The 18,142-nt window shown below is 40.5% G+C and overlaps 1 long non-coding RNA gene across 1 annotated transcript in view; it reads left to right on the forward strand.

The window, feature by feature from the left end:
* Nucleotides 1-3,305: 3,305 nt before the first annotated feature.
* Nucleotides 3,306-18,142, forward strand: part of LOC120407454 — an 85,408-nt gene continuing 70,571 nt past the window's right edge. The window contains exon 1 of the long non-coding RNA XR_005599983.1: nt 3,306-3,379. This is a non-coding gene — a long non-coding RNA (uncharacterized LOC120407454). The remainder of the gene's footprint in view (nt 3,380-18,142) is intronic.

An 18,142-nucleotide genomic window follows, 5' to 3' on the forward strand; every position in this document is an offset into this window, starting at 1 on the left:
AAGAAAATAATAAGTGTTGTCTCCTTGTCATCGTTGTTCTCCATTGCCTTATTAGCACTTTTTGAAGAAAGCCATGTACAAGCTAAGAGCAGTCTTTCTTAGCTTTAATTTAGCTGACATAACTCTGGAAGTGGTACACTGTATATAGGTCATGAAGAGATTGCTCAGGAAAAAAAGAACACTTAAATAATAAAAATCTGTATTATTGAGCACCCTGGGAAATGTTGTACTAATCTAATCACCCTGCTAGGGAGCCTGGTGAAATTTAAGTAGGAATAAAAGTATTAATAGGTTTCACCATCGAGTAAAACAAGTTTCGCCCAGATTCAGGGAAAGACTTTCTGTCAAAATATTATGCCATTTCTGTAGTTTGTGGCATTTATGGTGCTCATAAAACTGTAGATCCATAAAATATCAAGTATCAGAGGGGTAGCCATGTTAGTCTGTATCCACAAAAACAACGAGGAGTCTGGTGGTGAAGAAGTGGGTTTTTTACCCACGAAAGCTTATGCCCAAATAAATCTGTTAGTCTTTAAGGTGCCATGAAATATCAAAGACATTTTACAAAATCAGCCTTAAGGAGCAATTTAAAATCAGCTGGTAAAATGAAGCTGCCTTAAGTAATTTTCAAGGAAGGTGAGAGAAGGGAAAGGAGTTAAATGGAAGGAGGTGTTTGGCTCCCCAAGTGACTTGACTCCATAAATTATACCTGCCTGTTTATTCTCCATTTTTATTATTGTAGTTCAGACTTAAGCTCACAGGAATGATTTGAATAAATAAATTTGGAAGCTTTGAATTTTGACTTAAAACAAATCAAGTGTCAGCACATTGTAAATATGTGTCAGGGTAACTTTTATATCTCTGTTTAGTTCGATATTTAGAGGTTGCATAGTGTATGTCCCAAAATGTTCCAAGAAATAAGTTTTCCGTTTTCTGTATGCCATTCCTGAGCTCCCTCTGAACAGAATAGTTTGGAGACCCCAGAAAGCTTAATGTTGTGAGGTGCAGCATTAGAACTGCATTCAATCTCTGGGGAATTTCCAGTCTAAATGATTTTCAAGTGAAGGCCTTTTAAAGCATGCAGAACAATCCTTTTTTTGTCACATTCATCTTTCAAGAAACAGCAGTTCCAGCAGAACTACAAATGTAGAGTGCTTAGAAGAATGAGCTCAAAGATACTGAAAGTCATAACTTTATTTGTTGAGGGTGAAGAAAATGCCAGATTGTGATTGTGCCACAGTCTATTGTTCAATGGTTTGTCTCCCCTTCCCCCGCCCCCCGATTGGGTTTTAAATTTCCTACATTACTTTTCTTTTAAGAAAAGTCCAATTGCTGGAGAGTGACTCTTAACTCCGACAGTGATGATGGTCATGCATTGGAACCTATTGTGATTCTGAGAGGAATTGTAGTTGCAAATTTTAAAGGAATAGGTATTGAGGCAGGAAAGTAACAGTTACAGTTTTCTTGATAAATGACCAAATGCATCAATAAAGAAAGAAAAGAAGCAAGAAATATTGTAAGTAATCAGTGTTTTTACTAACAGATATTTACAGAAAACACATTTTTGCAATTAATTGTGGGCCCTATTTGCACAGAAATTCACTTTCAGTAGATATTGCCACTGAGCTTGTCTAGTGGTCCTAGAGCAGTGGTTCTTAACCTGGGGTGCACACACCCCCTGGGGGTGCGAGATGCCCTTTCTGGGGGTGCGAGACATGCCAGATTTTTTTAAAGGTAAATCATCGAAAACAAAAATTAAGCACAGGCACGTAAGTATAACTACTTTGTTTCATCAAACCTATGTATTTATTAACATTATACATTTTTTAACAATTACTGTAATATACAAACAAAAATATATCTAGGTTTAATGGGTGTGAACATATTTTTTAGGTTTAAGGGGTGCAAGAACATATTTTGAATTTTGATAAGGGGTATGAGAACATATTTTGAAAACCAAAAGGGTTCAGGCTGCAGTAAGGGTTAAGAACCATTGTCCTAGAAGGTATTATAGACACAAACATGGAACACAGACACAGAGTTCCTTTATTTCACTGTTTTCTCCTCAAAAAATCCTACCTGCAAACTTCCTGAATTCAACAACTTCCTCTAACCCTTAAAGATTATAACAACACATTTGTATACTCTCTAGCAGAAAGAATAACTGCTGAGATAGTGCTTAGCAGCTGTGCAGCTAGTTTGTAGGTATGACTATACCAATTAGATGATATATAATCCATATGCCAATGCCTATGTTAAGCTTCTGTGCTTGACTAATATGAGCTAGATGTTTCTAGCAGCATGAACAGAGTCAGAATAAGCAGAAGCATAGGTGCCGGAACTATAGTTGCTGGGTGTGATAACACACCCTTTGGCTTGAAATGGTTTCCATCATATACATGGTTTACAGTTTGGTTCAATAGCTCTCAGGATCCCCACTATAAAAATTGTTCCAGCACCGCTGAGCGGAAGGTTCATGCAGTTAATAAAAACAATTGATTAACCCTTTAACAGTACAGTGCATGACCCTCTGTAACTATTCAATATTACAGTGCTCTCCCAGCTGTGTGCTGTAATGCAAAGAAGAGCCTGGGCACAGATTACATAACAAAAATACACTCTGGTCAAAATTTCCATAGCCCAGGTAATCTTCATTGATTAGATAGACAGCTGCTATAACAGCTGCAAGTGGCTTTTAAATTTGTATCCTATTTCTCACTAGGTAAAGTATTCTTGATTGCAGGACTGTGAGAAGAAATTATCTCTCTCCCTCTGTCTCACACACACACGGGCATGCTATATGTTCATGTCAAAATCTTTCCTGACAGAGGTTAAGGTCAAGATTCAGGGCCTGAATGGCCTTTAAATTTTTTTTTGAGATGGAGCAGTAATCCCCAGTATCTCATGCAGCTGGAAAAACACCAGGTGCATACATAGTATGTGCCTGGCATGGCTGTCAGTCTAGGAGAAAGATGACAGAAAAGCATAACCCTATCCCACAATTGATAAAGCAGACACAGGTTGGGATGTTTCTCAGAGTCCCATGTGGTGGGTTTTTTTTCTCACAGAGGATTATGATGGGCTGTATAGACCCTTGACTTGAGCAGTCAGGAAAGAGTTAGCAGATGAACCAATTACCCCTCCACCTGTGATTAAGGGGGCTAATTAGCAACAGGTGTCATTAAAGGCTGCAGAGCAGATAGAGAAGGGTTGCTGCCATGGAAGCTAAGAGTAGCCTTGAGGAAATTCCTTAATAGCTGGCTTAAAGGAAGTTGTGCAAGGAGATAGAACTTCAGGGTGGGAGTCTGTGGGAGACATATGCAAACAGGGAAAAGGTACAAGAAGCAGCTATGGGAAGTGAAGGGGAAGCACTTTGGTGGTGAGTTTGCCTTGTGAGAGGGATGATCTGGACCATTAAAGGTTTTTTGGTTTTTTTTTAATCCATAGTAGTGGTAGGGGAGGAGTATGAGCCTATGTACAACCAGAGGTCCCCCTCCACCTCCCCTATACACATTCTGCAGTGTACAGGAATTGAGTAGTATCCCTTTTAAATAGTTAGTGTGAGCCACTAGAGGTCTCAAGTCTTCTATGTCCCAGAAGTCTCCATGTCAGAACAGAATATGTAGCTAGGCCTTGAATAATATTTCTCTTTCTATTAAACAAGGTAATCTGTGCCCATGTGGCTTTTTCATATTATTATTGTTATGTAAATGGCAGAGACAGCAAAGTTTTAGATAAGGGTTTCCTACCTCTGAGCTAGAGTCCAGTGTTAGGGTTGACAGGTGTCTGGGTGACCAGAATACTGGGTTGAAAAGGGTCCCGGTGGCTCCGGGCAGCACCTGGTGCCTCCTTGGCTTGCTGTGGCTCAGCATGGATCCTGGAAACAGTGGGATGTCCCCGCTCTGGCCGCTATGAGTAGCGGTAGTCAGGGGGCTCTGCGTGCTGCCTCGACCCCAAGCGCTGGCTCTGCAGCTCCCATTAGCTGGGAACTGTGGCCAATGGGAGCTGCAGGGGCACACCTGCAGATGGGGCAGTGTGCAGAGCTGCCTGGCTGCACCTCCACATAGGAGCTGGAGGGGAGACATGCTGTTGCTGCTTCCAGGAGTTGCCTAAGATAAGTGCTGCCCAGAGCCTGTACCCTGACCCCTCCTGGCCCTGATCCCCCTCCTGCCCTCCAAACCCCTCGATCCCAGTCTGGAGGGTCCTCCTGCACCCCAAACATCTCATTCCTAGCTCCACCCCAAAGCCTGCATCCCCAGCCAGAGCCCTCATACACACACCCTGCACCCCAATCCTCTGCCCCAACTTGGAGCCCCCTCCTGAACTCCAAACCCTGCAGCTCAGAGCCCCCTCTTGCACCCCAAATCCCTCATCCCTGTCCCCCCCCCCGCACCTTAACCCCCAGCCAGCTGGATAAAAATGAGCAAGTGAGTGAAGGTGGGGAGAGCGAGTGATTGGGGGAGGGGGTGGGGCCTCAGAGGAGGGGCGGGACAGGGGTTGGGGCAAGGATGTTTGGTTTTGTGCAAGTAGGAAGTTGGCAACCCTATGTTCCTATAAAGGGCCAAATCAGGTGCCTCTTCCGCGCACATGGACTGAAGAAGTCGTTCTGTCTGTCAGGTATTACAATAGATAAAATGTTTTCTGTTTAAATTTGTTTGATGGGGGGAGGGGAAGAAGTGCAGGATGTCATAAAAGGCAAGAGGAGGCGAGTACAGGACGTGGGTCTGCACCCACCTCTGCACAGGCTACGGAACAGAGCCAGCACACTGAGCAGAGCCATCTGTTCCTGCTCATGGAGGAACATAGAGCTGACTGCACACACACAACACAGCCCCAGAGAGACTGCCATCTTGAAGCACAAGCTCTCCATGGGTGGTGTGGCTTGTTGCCAACTCACAGGGGTGTGGCATAAAAGCAACAATACAGCCCCAAGCCAAATAAGTGCATCTTTTTGCTTGGTATCTTTCATCCTTCTGACATGCAATTCACATTGTAACTAGGCTCGAGGGAGGGGAAAACAGTGAACTGAGCTCCCTCAATTAGATGGTGGTGTTTAAATTTTTCTTCTGCTGTCAGAAAACAAGCGTATGGGTGCACCCTGGCATGATGATTAATTCCTCTTATAAATTCAAGCATTCTGAATAGAGAACGATGAGCTACAATAGAACATTCATATGAAGAGGACAGCTGTTTGATCCCAACAAATATGGTTTTAAAAAATGTGTGAAGGCTGAATGCTGAGATGACTCAGGGGATTAATAATGGACTATAGAGTGTCTCATGTCTGTCACTAGTTCGACTCTAGTCCAGGTTGGCAGGGTTTTAAAATCATTACTATTTGATGGAAGTTTGATAGTGTAAGTCTAGTGGTTTCAGTCCCGTTCCTATTGTGCCAGTGTCTACTGAATGCCAATTAGTGATGGTGCTTTTGTGATGCAGTGTGCCAATGGAATGTTGGGCATAAGGACTAAAATATTCTTCCTCAACCCCCAACCTGGAGTTTAAAGAAGCTTTCCATGTTTATATGTGGGGTGTGCACCACAATGGCTATTTCAAAGGCTGTAATAATTGGGTTAGATCTTCAGACAAAATTTTAATCTTTCTGTGCCTCAGTTCCCCATCTGTAAAATTGAGAAAATAATACTACTTTTCTCACACCATTTGCCTTTTTGTTTGTTTGACAGTGTAAGCACCTCAGGACAGGGACCATCTGTTGTTATGTGTATGTACCACAGTTGGGCCCAGATCTTTAACTCTTCCAAATGCTGCTGTAATACAAATAACAATAAGAAGAAGAATATCTTCCAAATGTTAAAATATTGATCTAAATATATGCATGTGAAAGGAGGTAATGGTGTGTGTAATTGCCTATTTCATATATACAAACTTGTGGTTTTTTAAACCTACATACATAATGAAATGAGATTCTCACGTGCAAAGGAACAATTGTAATTGTCCTAAAAATTCCCTAGGCTTGCTAATCTCCTGCTGTCTAAATGAATATTTTACCTACACACACCTATTTGTTCTTGTCTCTAATACTTAGCTGGCATCGCTTAAGTATTGATTTCCGCCCCCACACACATTTATGCCTGTCTGGCGAACTTTCACTGTCTGTGCTGTGCCCATTCTGTGGATAGATAGGGTTCCAAGCCCTACATATTCTACAGCTTGTGACTGCAAAACTCACGTAGATTTTTTTACATAAATTATCTTTTTAATGTATGGTGCAGAAGTATCTGCTGAAAACAGTACAAAATGTATGGCATAAATGGCTAATATTATAAATGTACAGTTTAAATGTGGTTGCAAATATGGGAGAAATATCTCCTATGCAGGCTATAGAATATAGCAATATCCTGTTCAAAGTACTATTCTATGAGAGCTTTGAAGCAAAGGTTGTTGTAGAGTGAAACAGAGGAGAAGAAATATTGAATAGATTTCTTGGCCAAGAAGTTTCCCTCTGAATAGCCTTCACTGTTGAGTGAGTGAACAGATTTGTATAAGTGAGGCCACTAAACCTTGCTATCTCGTCTTGATGACTTCATACATTAAACCATTTCTAACTCTGCCACAGAAGGCAAAAGGAAATGCAGCTTTCTGAAGTCAATCCTCTGCTGTAACCACAGATTCCTTCACATGATTTGAAGAAAACAGAGGGTAACTGTTCCTTACAAGCCAATTGCAGAAGGCATAGACACAGAGCTGCAATGATATATTCATAAGACAGGAACACAAGTTAAAGGATTTATTTAACACAATTCAAAACTTTGTTTGACCAAAACAACTCTTTTTGAATAAGGGTCTTGATGTGATCAGTATGCATTTGTTCTGTGAGCTGAGCTGTCATATGAACTCCCTTCTTTGGCCTTCAAATATCTGGATCTATTCTTGACCCCTCTGAAAACCATCATGTTCAGAAGGAGTAACTTGAACACTTCCGGTAAAAAAAACAAAACAAAACAAAACATTACTCTGGGGGTATGTCAGAGCAGCTGGCTAAGCCCAGGAGTAGGTCCGGCATGTCTGCATTCTGTATGGAGGAATGTAGAATTAGGAGTAGGGGCCTAATAGAGTTTGAGGAGAGGGGATTGTGGAGTGTTTGGGGTGTTGGAAAGAGTGAACTGAGAGATAGGAAGGAGGAATTGGGATTAGAAGAACAATAGATTCAGGAGAAAACAGGTTGTGTTGGAAAGAAAAAGGAAGAGAGGGATGTGAAGATAGGGGATCAAAACATTCAGCTTTGGAAAAATCTTCTATGGAAATCGGCACTACCAGGGAATTAAACCTCAGTTAAAAGAATATGAGCAAATCAACATGGATCACAGATTCCTCTAAAACTCACTAGTAGCAAAGCAAGTTTTTGAGGTTCTGTGCTGAGGCTGTTAGAGATTAAGAGAGCTTCATTCTCTTCTACAACAGTATCCACAAAAATCTCGCCCATATTGTCTCTTCTTGGAAACAGTTCTTTATATTTCACAGGCAAAATCCATCTGATTTGGACTGTTGGCTTGTTTGTGTGAACAGCTCTATGTCTGGAACAGAGTCCATTACTTTTTCTGAGTTTTCATAGAATATCAGGGTTGGAAGGGCCCTCAGGAGGTCATCTAGTCCCACCCCCTGCTCAAAGCAGGACCAATCCCCAACTAAATCATCCCAGCCAGGGCTTTGTCAAGCCAGCCCTTGAAAACCTCTAAGGAAGGAGATTTCACCACCCTCCTAGTGAAAAAAGTTTTCCTAATATTCAACCTAAACCTTCCCCACTGCAACTTGAGACCATTACTCCTTGTTCTGTCATCTGCTACCACTGAGAACAGTCTAGATCCATCCTCTTTGGAACCCCCTTTCAGGTAGTTGAAAGCAGCTATCAAATTCCCCCTCACTCTTCTCTTCTGCAGACTAAACAATCCCAGTTCCCGCAGCCTCTCCTCATAAGTCATGTGCTCCAGCCCCCTAATCATTTTTTGTTGCCCTCCACTGGACTCTTTCCAATTTTTCCACATCCTTCTTGTAGTGTGGGGCCCAAAACAGTACTCCAGATGAGGCCTCACCAATGCCAAATAAAGAGGAATGATCACATCCCTCGATCTGCTGGCAATGCCCCTACTTGTACAGCCCAAAATGCCATTAGCCTTCTTGGAAACAAGGGAACACTATTGACTCATATCGAGCTTCTCATCCACTGTAACACCTAGGTCCTTTTCTGCAGAACTGCTGCCTAGCCACACAGTCCCTAGTCTGTAGTAGTGCATGGGATTCTTCCGTCCTAAGTGCAGGACTCTGCACTTGTCCTTGTTGAACCTAATCAGATTTCTTTTGGCCTAATCCTCTAATTTGTCTAGGTCCCTCTGTATCCTATCCCTACCCTCCAGTGTATCTACCACTCCTTCCAGTTTAGTGTAATCTGCAAACTTGCTGAGGGTGCAACCCATGCCATCCTCCAGTTCATTAATGAAGATATTGAACAAAACCAGCCCCAGGACTGACCCTGGGGCTAGTTTTGATAACTTGAGGTGATAGTTCTAATGAAATTTGGTTGTATAACTTGTAAATCAGATGTTTAGGCCATATGCAGTGGTGTTGGAGCTCTGTGTAAGGTTGAAAACTTGTCTCTTGCCAACAGAAGTTAATCTAATAAAAGATTCTCACCCACCTTTTAAGCTACATGACTAACAAATCAAAACAGGGAAGTATTGTTTTTTTGGGGGTCTATCCCTCATTGAACTTGTTAACACTGTGCTATGGAAGGGTAGAATTCCAGCCTCATTTAAACACAAGCTTGTTGAGTTTCTAGTCAAGCGATCCTCTTTATACACTAGTCATAACCCTCTGTCTAGAATATTTTCTTGTTAGGGAAGATTATTGAGGAGATTGATCTGAATCTAACATTTTCAGGTATTAGCTAGTTGACATTATTCAAATTTTGCTTTTGACACCTTTTGGGGGGAGGGCAGTGCGGAACTTTTCAACAATAACACCGCCCCAACCCCCCCAATTTTTGACTAAATATTTTTTGGGAAAAATCAGTTTTAATCAGCTATCTAGCAGGTCAGAATTTTTCAATAAAAAATTAACAACTTTTTTGACATTTCAAAATCAAAATGGCCACTAAAACAGATCAGAAAGTTGACAAAACTCCAAGATCATTGTGGTGGTTTCCCTCCTTCCCAGCCATTTCTAATACTCAGCCAATCACTGGAAATCGTAACTTCACTATCTAAAATACTGTGCTTAGGCATAGGACTTTAAATAAAACATGGAGAATGATACATAACTTAGAATTTCTTTTCTTGTGACTCTTTTTATTTTAGCATAGTGTGGTTTGGGGGGCAATATTCATATAATATGGAACTTCTTCCATAACATGAAAAGAGGATCCCATTATCTTGATAATAGATTGGCAGGGATATGCTCAGTGAAAAAGATTTAGGTTACTGTATTTACCTCAAGACTTCAGGGCTCCTTCAGGCAACAGTGCATAAGCAGTGCAGAATAAAATTCAGATGACATCAACAGAACCCCATGTGCACCAAGAAAGAAACATTCTTTGTCCTATTTCTGTCAGGCACAGCACAGCTAATGGGAAGGCACTTAGTTGACCTATCTGCTTTCCCTAGTGATTGATTTTTAAATTCTCTAGCTTTTGTAGGGGTGTATAAAACACTTTATCAGTCCAGCTAAGGTGCCCAAATGGCAGTCTTATCTAACTTAAACTTGACATTTTTGCATGTGGAATGATCTAAATCAGCAATATAATCCCCAGCACTCAGTCCTAGAATGTTACCCACCACATGTATGCCTTTTGTATCCTCCATTTCAGAACTATGCAAGTATGTATTCTGTGTGGGGAACTGAACAGAGTGCATTAAAAATTATTGGGTCTATTTCTCCTCTCTCATATGCTGATTTTTACACTGACTTTAATGGAGTTACTCCTGATTTACACCGGTGTAAGAGACAGAAGTATTAGGCCAACTATTGCTCTAATAAACTGATGGGGATGAGAAAGAAATATGGAAAAATATTTTAAGTATCAAGTCTTTAAATCTTTTTGCACAATATTTACACATAACCTAGCTATCATATTTTTAGTGACCTATATTAATACTGTTTCCAGAGAGCCAGATTGTGAATCCTTTATTCCCACTGGTAAGCAGTTCATCACATGAATGAGACTATTCATATGATCAACTGCTCCCCAGTGGAAGTAAGGGCTTCACAATCTGGTCCATAATGACACGTCCTTAATTTCCCTTGGCTTCAGAATGCCAAATGGTCCTCTCAGCTAGGACCACAGAGGTGAAATGTGGGAGAATTGCAGAGTAGCTTGCCTACCTATGTTTAGCATCTGCCTTCTCATGTCACAGTATTGACTAAATGTAGCCTGTTTACCATAAGGTAAACATTTGGAACAATAGTGTAGAGTCAGTCTTGCACTTTAGCATTACATGTTGCTATTTGTGAAGTTGCAGAACAGCAGTAGGGGAGACTGGAATTATGTATTTTGAAAAAGCTTGTTTGTTTGCCTGGCTCTGCATGGGTTCACAAGAGATGTGTAGGTGGAAGTGAAAGCAGCCTACCCAGCCACAATAAATCACAGTGGCAGCCCTTGTACTTCTCCTAGGGCAAAATCTGCTCTAGAATATCGCCATTGCCTATGACAGTCTCTCTAGGGGACAGGACAATTGATACATCCCACCTCCACTGTCTAGGAGAGATGCTGCTGAACCATATACAAAATATCATAGTGATTACACTTTCCCTCCCTATGTGGAGGCATTGCACTGACCTGAGGCACAAGTATTTCCTGGCACATGTTCTGAGGTGGTGCAACTGTACGTCATCTCCTACCATGGTCTGTGGCTTTAGTTTATGCCTACTGCATACAAATATTATCAATAGCAATTTCTCATTGCTCCTATTGCATGATCATATAACTTCTCCATAGGGTCATCAGCTATATACCTGACCACAAAATATATTATACGCTATTCTAAATTAAAAACTTTTGTCTTGAGTACTTCAACATCCAGGCCACTACAAGTGCATTTTAGTTCAAAAGTCAGAAACACTGTGTCCAATTCAGACCCATGTAACTCCATTGACTTCAGTTCTGCCTGTCGTCCCTTAGGAGCACCCTTCATATATCTTGCCCAGAGTACACTCTTGCTGCTTTGTATGCCCTTTCTATATAGAAGTGAGTATCATGGCACTGGTGGATGCTGTCTGTACCACTTACTCGAAGAAAGGAGGGTTCGACTGCTGAATTGAGGATATTCGCTACTAAAGATGTGAAAGCTGTTTGCATAAAATAAGAACTGGCTTGAACCTTATTCCAAATCTTGATGAAATTTGACTGATCTTTTTGAATATCAAAAAGACTTCGCTAGTCTTGTATAACAAAAATGTGTGCATGCTTCTCTATGCTATGATATGCAGCAGAAATACCATGAGGAAGGCTCTTCTTTTCATATTGCTGACCTGACACTAATCAAGAAACACTGGAAAATGGCAATCTTGAACCAGAAATGTTCAAATCAACTTGCACAAACAGCCAAGCATTTGCATGCTTCACCAAAATGAACCTTCAAACCTTCAGTGTTAATCAGTCTCTAACCATCTCGCCTAACTGTAGCACTTCGTCTCAGCTGTAGAGCAAATCAGCTTTTGTGTACTTATCTCCGTCCAATTCATCTCCTAGAATGTGCTGTGTTGAGCTATTGCTTGAAAATAATCCCATCTGGGAGATAAAAGGACGACAATGTAGGGTTTGTATCTACTTAGCCACAAGAACAAAATTTGTCTAATCCTTCTTTCTGTTCATTGACTCAACCTTTCATTTTTGCTTGTACAATCACAATTAAAAATAAAACCAGGGAGAATAAAAATCTAGTTGTGGCCACCATTGACAGCAAATTCACAAGGTCCAGCGTAAGCTGGTACTGTGCCATGAGAAAATGCCTGACAGATTTTTATTTTTTTTTCTGCATGATAGATTTTTTTTTCTGTTAAAATGTGGAAGTATGACTTGAAGTGATTGACTGGGACCTGTGTTTATTTAATCCAAAACAAAGATTTTGACCTGGACCTTAGCACCAGACATTGAAAGTTCAAGTACTCCAGACCTGACTAAGCAGTTCCTCACTGTCATAATGGCAAATAATTTACCTACTGAAACTGAACAAAAGGTGTGCAGTATCTTTTCATCTATCAACTGCCAGTCTTAATATGAAGTATATTCAACTGTCAATGCTCCAACATTTATTTTCCCTAATGTAAAATCAATACTTTAACATAAACTAATTACACTGGGGCAAAAATACCTTATTCCTTTCTATTGGCTTTGAAGCAGCAGGAAATGTAAGAACAAGGTAGATTGTTTACAATCTTTTTCTTTTTACAAATGGTGTCTTAAGTTCATGGAAAAAAGAAATGAGTGCTGGGATATTGGCAAACTCTCTACATTAGTAGTAGTAATTTATACTTGTATCCTCAAGGATCTCAGAGGTCTCTAAAGATTTAGATCTTGTTCCTGAAAACACTTGCACATTTGCTTCACTTTGAGACACATGGGCAGTCCTGTTGACTTCGGTGGAACTACTCAAAAGACTGTGTCTTCAGTGGGATTACTCATATTTATAAAGCTAAGCACGTGCATAACTATTTGCAGAACTGGAGCTCACTCAATAGTGAAATGCAGTGTCTCGTTTTTAACCCACAAACAAAAACACTGTCAAGCCAATTCCTGTAAATAGGTACAACTAGGTCATAAAGTTACTCTCCTATCACAGGGATGAACTTTGCCTGAAATCAATAACAGAACATCCAATGAAAACTACTAGAGAAATGAGGTAAGAAAAATGTAATGACCCAGCTTGGCATCTTACTAGGAATTTTTTTTTTCTCCAAAGCTTTATACTCCATTGGAGTATAATCTTGCCAGTGAAAGATACTCATTACTCCAGCTATCACTATCTTATTGGTTCCTCACTTTGCTGATCTGACATTATTAGGATGTCCTGTACTGGTCACTAAAGGAAATAATTACTATGAAGCAGTTTAAAAGAAAACTGTTAAACTGAAATCTTGCCAAGTTCAAATGAGTTATTTAATTCATTCTTTATTTGTATTATAGTACTCTCCCCTCCCCCCGCCCCTACAACCAATAAGGGAACGTCCCTGTGCTAGCTGCTGTAAAAACCCATAGTAATTGGCAGTCATGTCTGTTTGGATTGTAAACTTTTCAGGGGCAAGTCAGACACAAGCAGGCTGAGAAGGAAAATACAGGCACACAGAGATAAGTGACTTGCCCAAGGGCACAGTGTCAGTTGCAGAACCAGAACAGAATCCAGGCCTCTGCCCAAGGTTCTACAAACCAAACCATAATGCCTCTTGTTAATATTAGTTACGGGTATTACCCATCACTCTGAGTCGCCCTACCATTTTTAAATGGTTTTTAAATCAGATTCTCACTTTCAGCTGTCCTTCTCCCCTGTTGCTATCCACATACAAACATAATCTGACTGTCTAGGGAAAACAGCGTAACTGATGTGAAGTATCAGAGGGGTAACCATGTTAGTCTGGGTCTCTAAAAGCAGCAAAGAGTCCTGTGGCACCTTATAGAATAACAGACATATTGGAGCATGAACTTTTGTGGGTGACCAGATGTCCTGATTTTACAGGCACAGTCCTGATATTTGGGGCTTTTTCATCTATAGGCTCCTATTACCCCCCACTCCCTGTCCCGATTTTTCATACTTGCTATCTGGTCAGCCTACCGACGAAGTGGGTATTCACCCACAAAAACTCATGCTCCAATACATCTGTTAGTCTAAAGGTGCCACAGGACTCTTCGTTGCTTTTAGCGTAACTGATGATACACAGAGTAAACCAACTGAAAACTGAGGAAAATGGTGGCTCTAATCTTCTAACATTTTCAGGTGTTACTTTCAGGAGAATAATTGGCTTTAAAAAAACTCAGGCAGGTGGGTTTTTTGTTCCTTCTGAACTCAGCAGAATTAGAACTGTGATATGTTTATAACAGCATGAATTGTAAGAAGACCACTTCTACTACGTAACATGAGCAGCCAATATCATAAACAAAATAAAAACCTTTGCACTTTCAACAGCATTTATATGTTGCAATATATATAAAATGGGCACCTATCCACATTCTCTAATAGTGACATAACTTAAAGATACCCCACAGGGTTCAATTCCCAACTCTACCACAAGCTTCCTGCGTGACAAATCACTTAAGCTAAAATTATTAGAGGTATTTAGCATTGGTGCTTTCAATGTTGCACCATGTAACTGATTATGGGATTTTTAACTCCTAAGCCCCTAAATCACCTTTGAGATTTAGGCTCCTCTATCAATGAAGTGTTTGCAACAATGACTAAATACTTTAAAAAAAAATGTGAACCTCACTCAGAGAGGCTATGTCTACTCTGGAGCTGGGAGCAAGCCTCCGAGGCCGCATAGACAGAGTCACGCTTGTGGGGCTTCAGCTAGCACACTGTTATTTTTAGTGCACAAGTTGTGGCTCTGGCAGAGACTAGGGCTGGCCACCCAAACTCAGAATGTCAGGTGGGCTTGGGAGCCCAAGCTGCAATGTCACCACTACTATTTTTAGCGTGAGCCTTGCAAGGGCTGAGTCTGTCTACTCATGCTACATGGCACACTTCCAGCTGAAAAGCAGACATAGGTTGTGAGCCTCCGTTCTCAATCTGTAAAATCGGGATAATACTTGCCTACTTCACAGATGTGTTCAGAGGATAAATCAGTTTAAAAATTGAATGGCTTTTTTCAGATCTACTGATGAAGTGTCCCATAAGAGCCAGGTATTATATTATTACCCCATCCTCTTCAACCAATTCCCCACCCTCGGAATTACAGTTCTCCCCTTCCCTCGCCCATCCGTAGTTTCAAATGCCTGGGCAGAGATTTTTGTGTGTGCGTGTGTGTAATGTGTCTTGAAGGTCTTCAGGTTTTGGCTAGTTTGGACCAAAAGTGGAAGACTGAGTTGCAAAGCCATGCTACCCTTGCAAGGAACACCCAGCCAGGATCACCTTCTCACTTATACCAAGGGTGGAATTCTTCCCAATATCCTCATAGCTATCATGAGCAAGAGGAGTGATGAGATGGAACACTGCACAAAGTTGTGGGTTTTTTGGATTTTTTTTTTCTTCTCCAGAATGGAACCCATTAAACATCACAACATCCTTTTGAGGTGAATAAGTATAGAGGAGGAAACAGAGTCCCAGAGAAACTATGACTGAAGCTAATGAAAGACCTGAGATTAGAACTAAAGAGCTAATTCTTAGTTTTAGGCTATAAATTACTCAACACTTCATCTTTTCATCCTGTGTGATGAACTGGAGATGGGAACTTTCTCTTATTATGAACTGAAATTACTATAAGAAACAGTTTGGATCAATGATAATAGCATGAAAGACTTCCTTCCGTCATCTACACAAAATCCATAGTTTCCTGAATGATGCACACCACCACCTTTCATAAAGAAACTTCCACTGTAAGATCCATATATTAATGGTGGGAAATAGTGTGGTGGTTTTTTGTTTTGTTTATGTAACCAGGTCACAAGAACTGAATGAAAAGGAAAGAGGTTTTCTTTTAGCAAATATGAATTGTCTCTAAAGATGCAATTAGCTGAGATAGAAAAGGAATCTTTCACAAGGCAAGAAATAGGTCAGCTCAGCTGAGGTTCCCTATTGCACTGACAGCTGGCTGAGTCTATATATATGCTAGATATATAGGTTCTAATGATTTATTGTTCTGTCTTTTTATCTGTTGTACAGCAATGTGGAGAAAGCATTATAAGAGCCACAACTTGGGAGGAAGGGTTTTTACTTACAGATTCCATCGGGGACTTGAGTACAATTATGATGTCGCATTATCCCCACCCAAGTACAAGAAGAAATATTAATAATCTCTGAACATAGTGAAAAGCATCACTGGTAAGAGGGAGAATTACTTGTCTGATCTTACTGTGTGTGCCAGTTAAATGTCATTTTTTGACATGACAAAAAGATCTTTCTTCAGTCCATGTACAATATTTTATTTTATAACTAATTCCAGAGTGGACAGAGAGCCCAATGTATAAAAGAGCAAGAGGCTACTGCTAATGGAGAAAAAGTCTGAAATCCATTTTCTAAGAGTAGAAAAAGGTATTGGGGCCTGATTAACTCATTGAATACTCTGGGTTTATAACAATGTAATTCCACTGAAGACAGTGGAATTATTTCTCATTCTCTCTGGTGTAAGAGAGATGTTTAGAGAATAATATGTTAAAGGCCAGTATCCACATAAATTGGATTAACTTCACTGAAGCCAGTGCATCTATACCAATGTATACTCACTGAGAATCTGGGCTCTATTGTCCATTTTTACAGTTTACTATCACAGACTGGGTCTGTTTGCTGTGAAATAAGATATTTTTTATTCATCTGTGAAGCTGGATGGTTTTTAAAATAAAGTGAACAATTGAGGGAAAGAGCTGAATATCTAAATTAAGGCAAGGAGGGGGGATTCTTTACAAATGAACTTTTAACTCTGATTTTTAAATAAAGACCATTAGAAACTCAATATTCTCCAAGACTGCTTTCTTGAGTAACTTTTTTTTATAAATGAGATGATGGCTCTTAAACCTTTGCATTCTTGGAAAGTTACATGGATGTGGTGCAGTGTTCTGACTATTAGCTTGAATGAAGATCCCTTATGATATACATGTGTCTTAACAGCTTGGTAGTTCAGAGCAGGATTTATGAGCCAGGGCCAGATTTCCCTCTCCATCTCAGTAAACAGAAGGGGCTCAAAGTCCAGTAGGGAGGTCTGCAGAAAAATGGGGAGTGTAACTTATGCTGAACCTTCTATTTGTCCCTAACTCCTCAGATCTCAAGCTAGAGAGCCACTCTGTGGCTCTGGAATCAATGAATGGTTTGAGATGTATCGTGCATCACTTTCTCAAAGACACCACAGTAAAACCCTACCTAGGTAAATGCTGAAGGATCCAGCACAACTATAAAGGCTTTTCCTCTCTTTACTATGGAATTGTCCCTTTAAAGGGTTTTTTCTGGGGGGGGAGGGGCAGGGGGAACAATCTCTAACATATCTACACTATAACTATACTGATAAGGAGCTGGAATATAGTTGCAGAGACACGTGGCCTCTGAAGATCCTCTAAGAACTTATTTGAATCAAGGATTGCAAGGGGGAGAGGAAGCTAACCCTCTTCTCCCTTCCTTCTGCAGAGGTAGATAAACTCCTCATGACCAGTACAGGGAATGATATTCCCCCTGGTTTCCTTGGTCTTCACCAGAATACTTTTCAGACTTCAATAATTCTCTTAAGTCACAGTTGTCCACTCTGAGCCACTGGTTTTCTATTTTTGACATGCATTAAACACATGTGAAGCAGAGTGAGTTGTTCTGTAGACAGTACCTTCTTTGGAAAGTCAGCAATCACTAGTTATACAACCTGAGCGTCTTTTTTTAGATTGCAACAATTTCAGTCTCTACTAATGAAGACTTTGACTCTGTAATCAAGAGAAGACTTTCTGGTCCATTACCTTGATCCATGTGTTGCTGATGGGGTGTTTTTTGGTTGTTGTTCCCCCCCCCCTCTAATTTTGAGCATGTCTTGTGAGATTTCTAGTCCATTTCTACTGATCAATGAAGTTCAGATAATAGAACAACATGTAGCTAAAGATTAGCAATGGACAAACCACAATATTAGAGACACAAGGTGGGTGAGAGCATATATTTTTATTAAACCAACTTCTATTGATGGAAGAGACAACTCTTCGAGCTACAGAATTCTTCAGGTCTGGAAAGGTAATCAGTGTCACAGCTAAATACAAGGTGGAACAGATTAACTATAGGAGTTAACACATGTTGAAAGGACCAGTCAAAATGAAGTGAATCATTAACACCTCTGCAGTCATAGGAGGCTTAGTGGGTTATAGACTGTTTGTAAAGAGACAAAAGACCAATATCTCAAGTCTGTCTTGTTTCACCCCCATAGATGTTGTTGGGATATCTAGCACACTGGATGTAATACATGACACATTGTGATAGGCATGTGTAGGACCCATAGATCTTCAAAGTGTGCTGTGAGGAGG

Source organism: Mauremys reevesii, linkage group 6 (assembly GCF_016161935.1).
Source record: "Mauremys reevesii isolate NIE-2019 linkage group 6, ASM1616193v1, whole genome shotgun sequence".
NCBI classification, from domain to species: domain Eukaryota; kingdom Metazoa; phylum Chordata; order Testudines; family Geoemydidae; genus Mauremys; species Mauremys reevesii.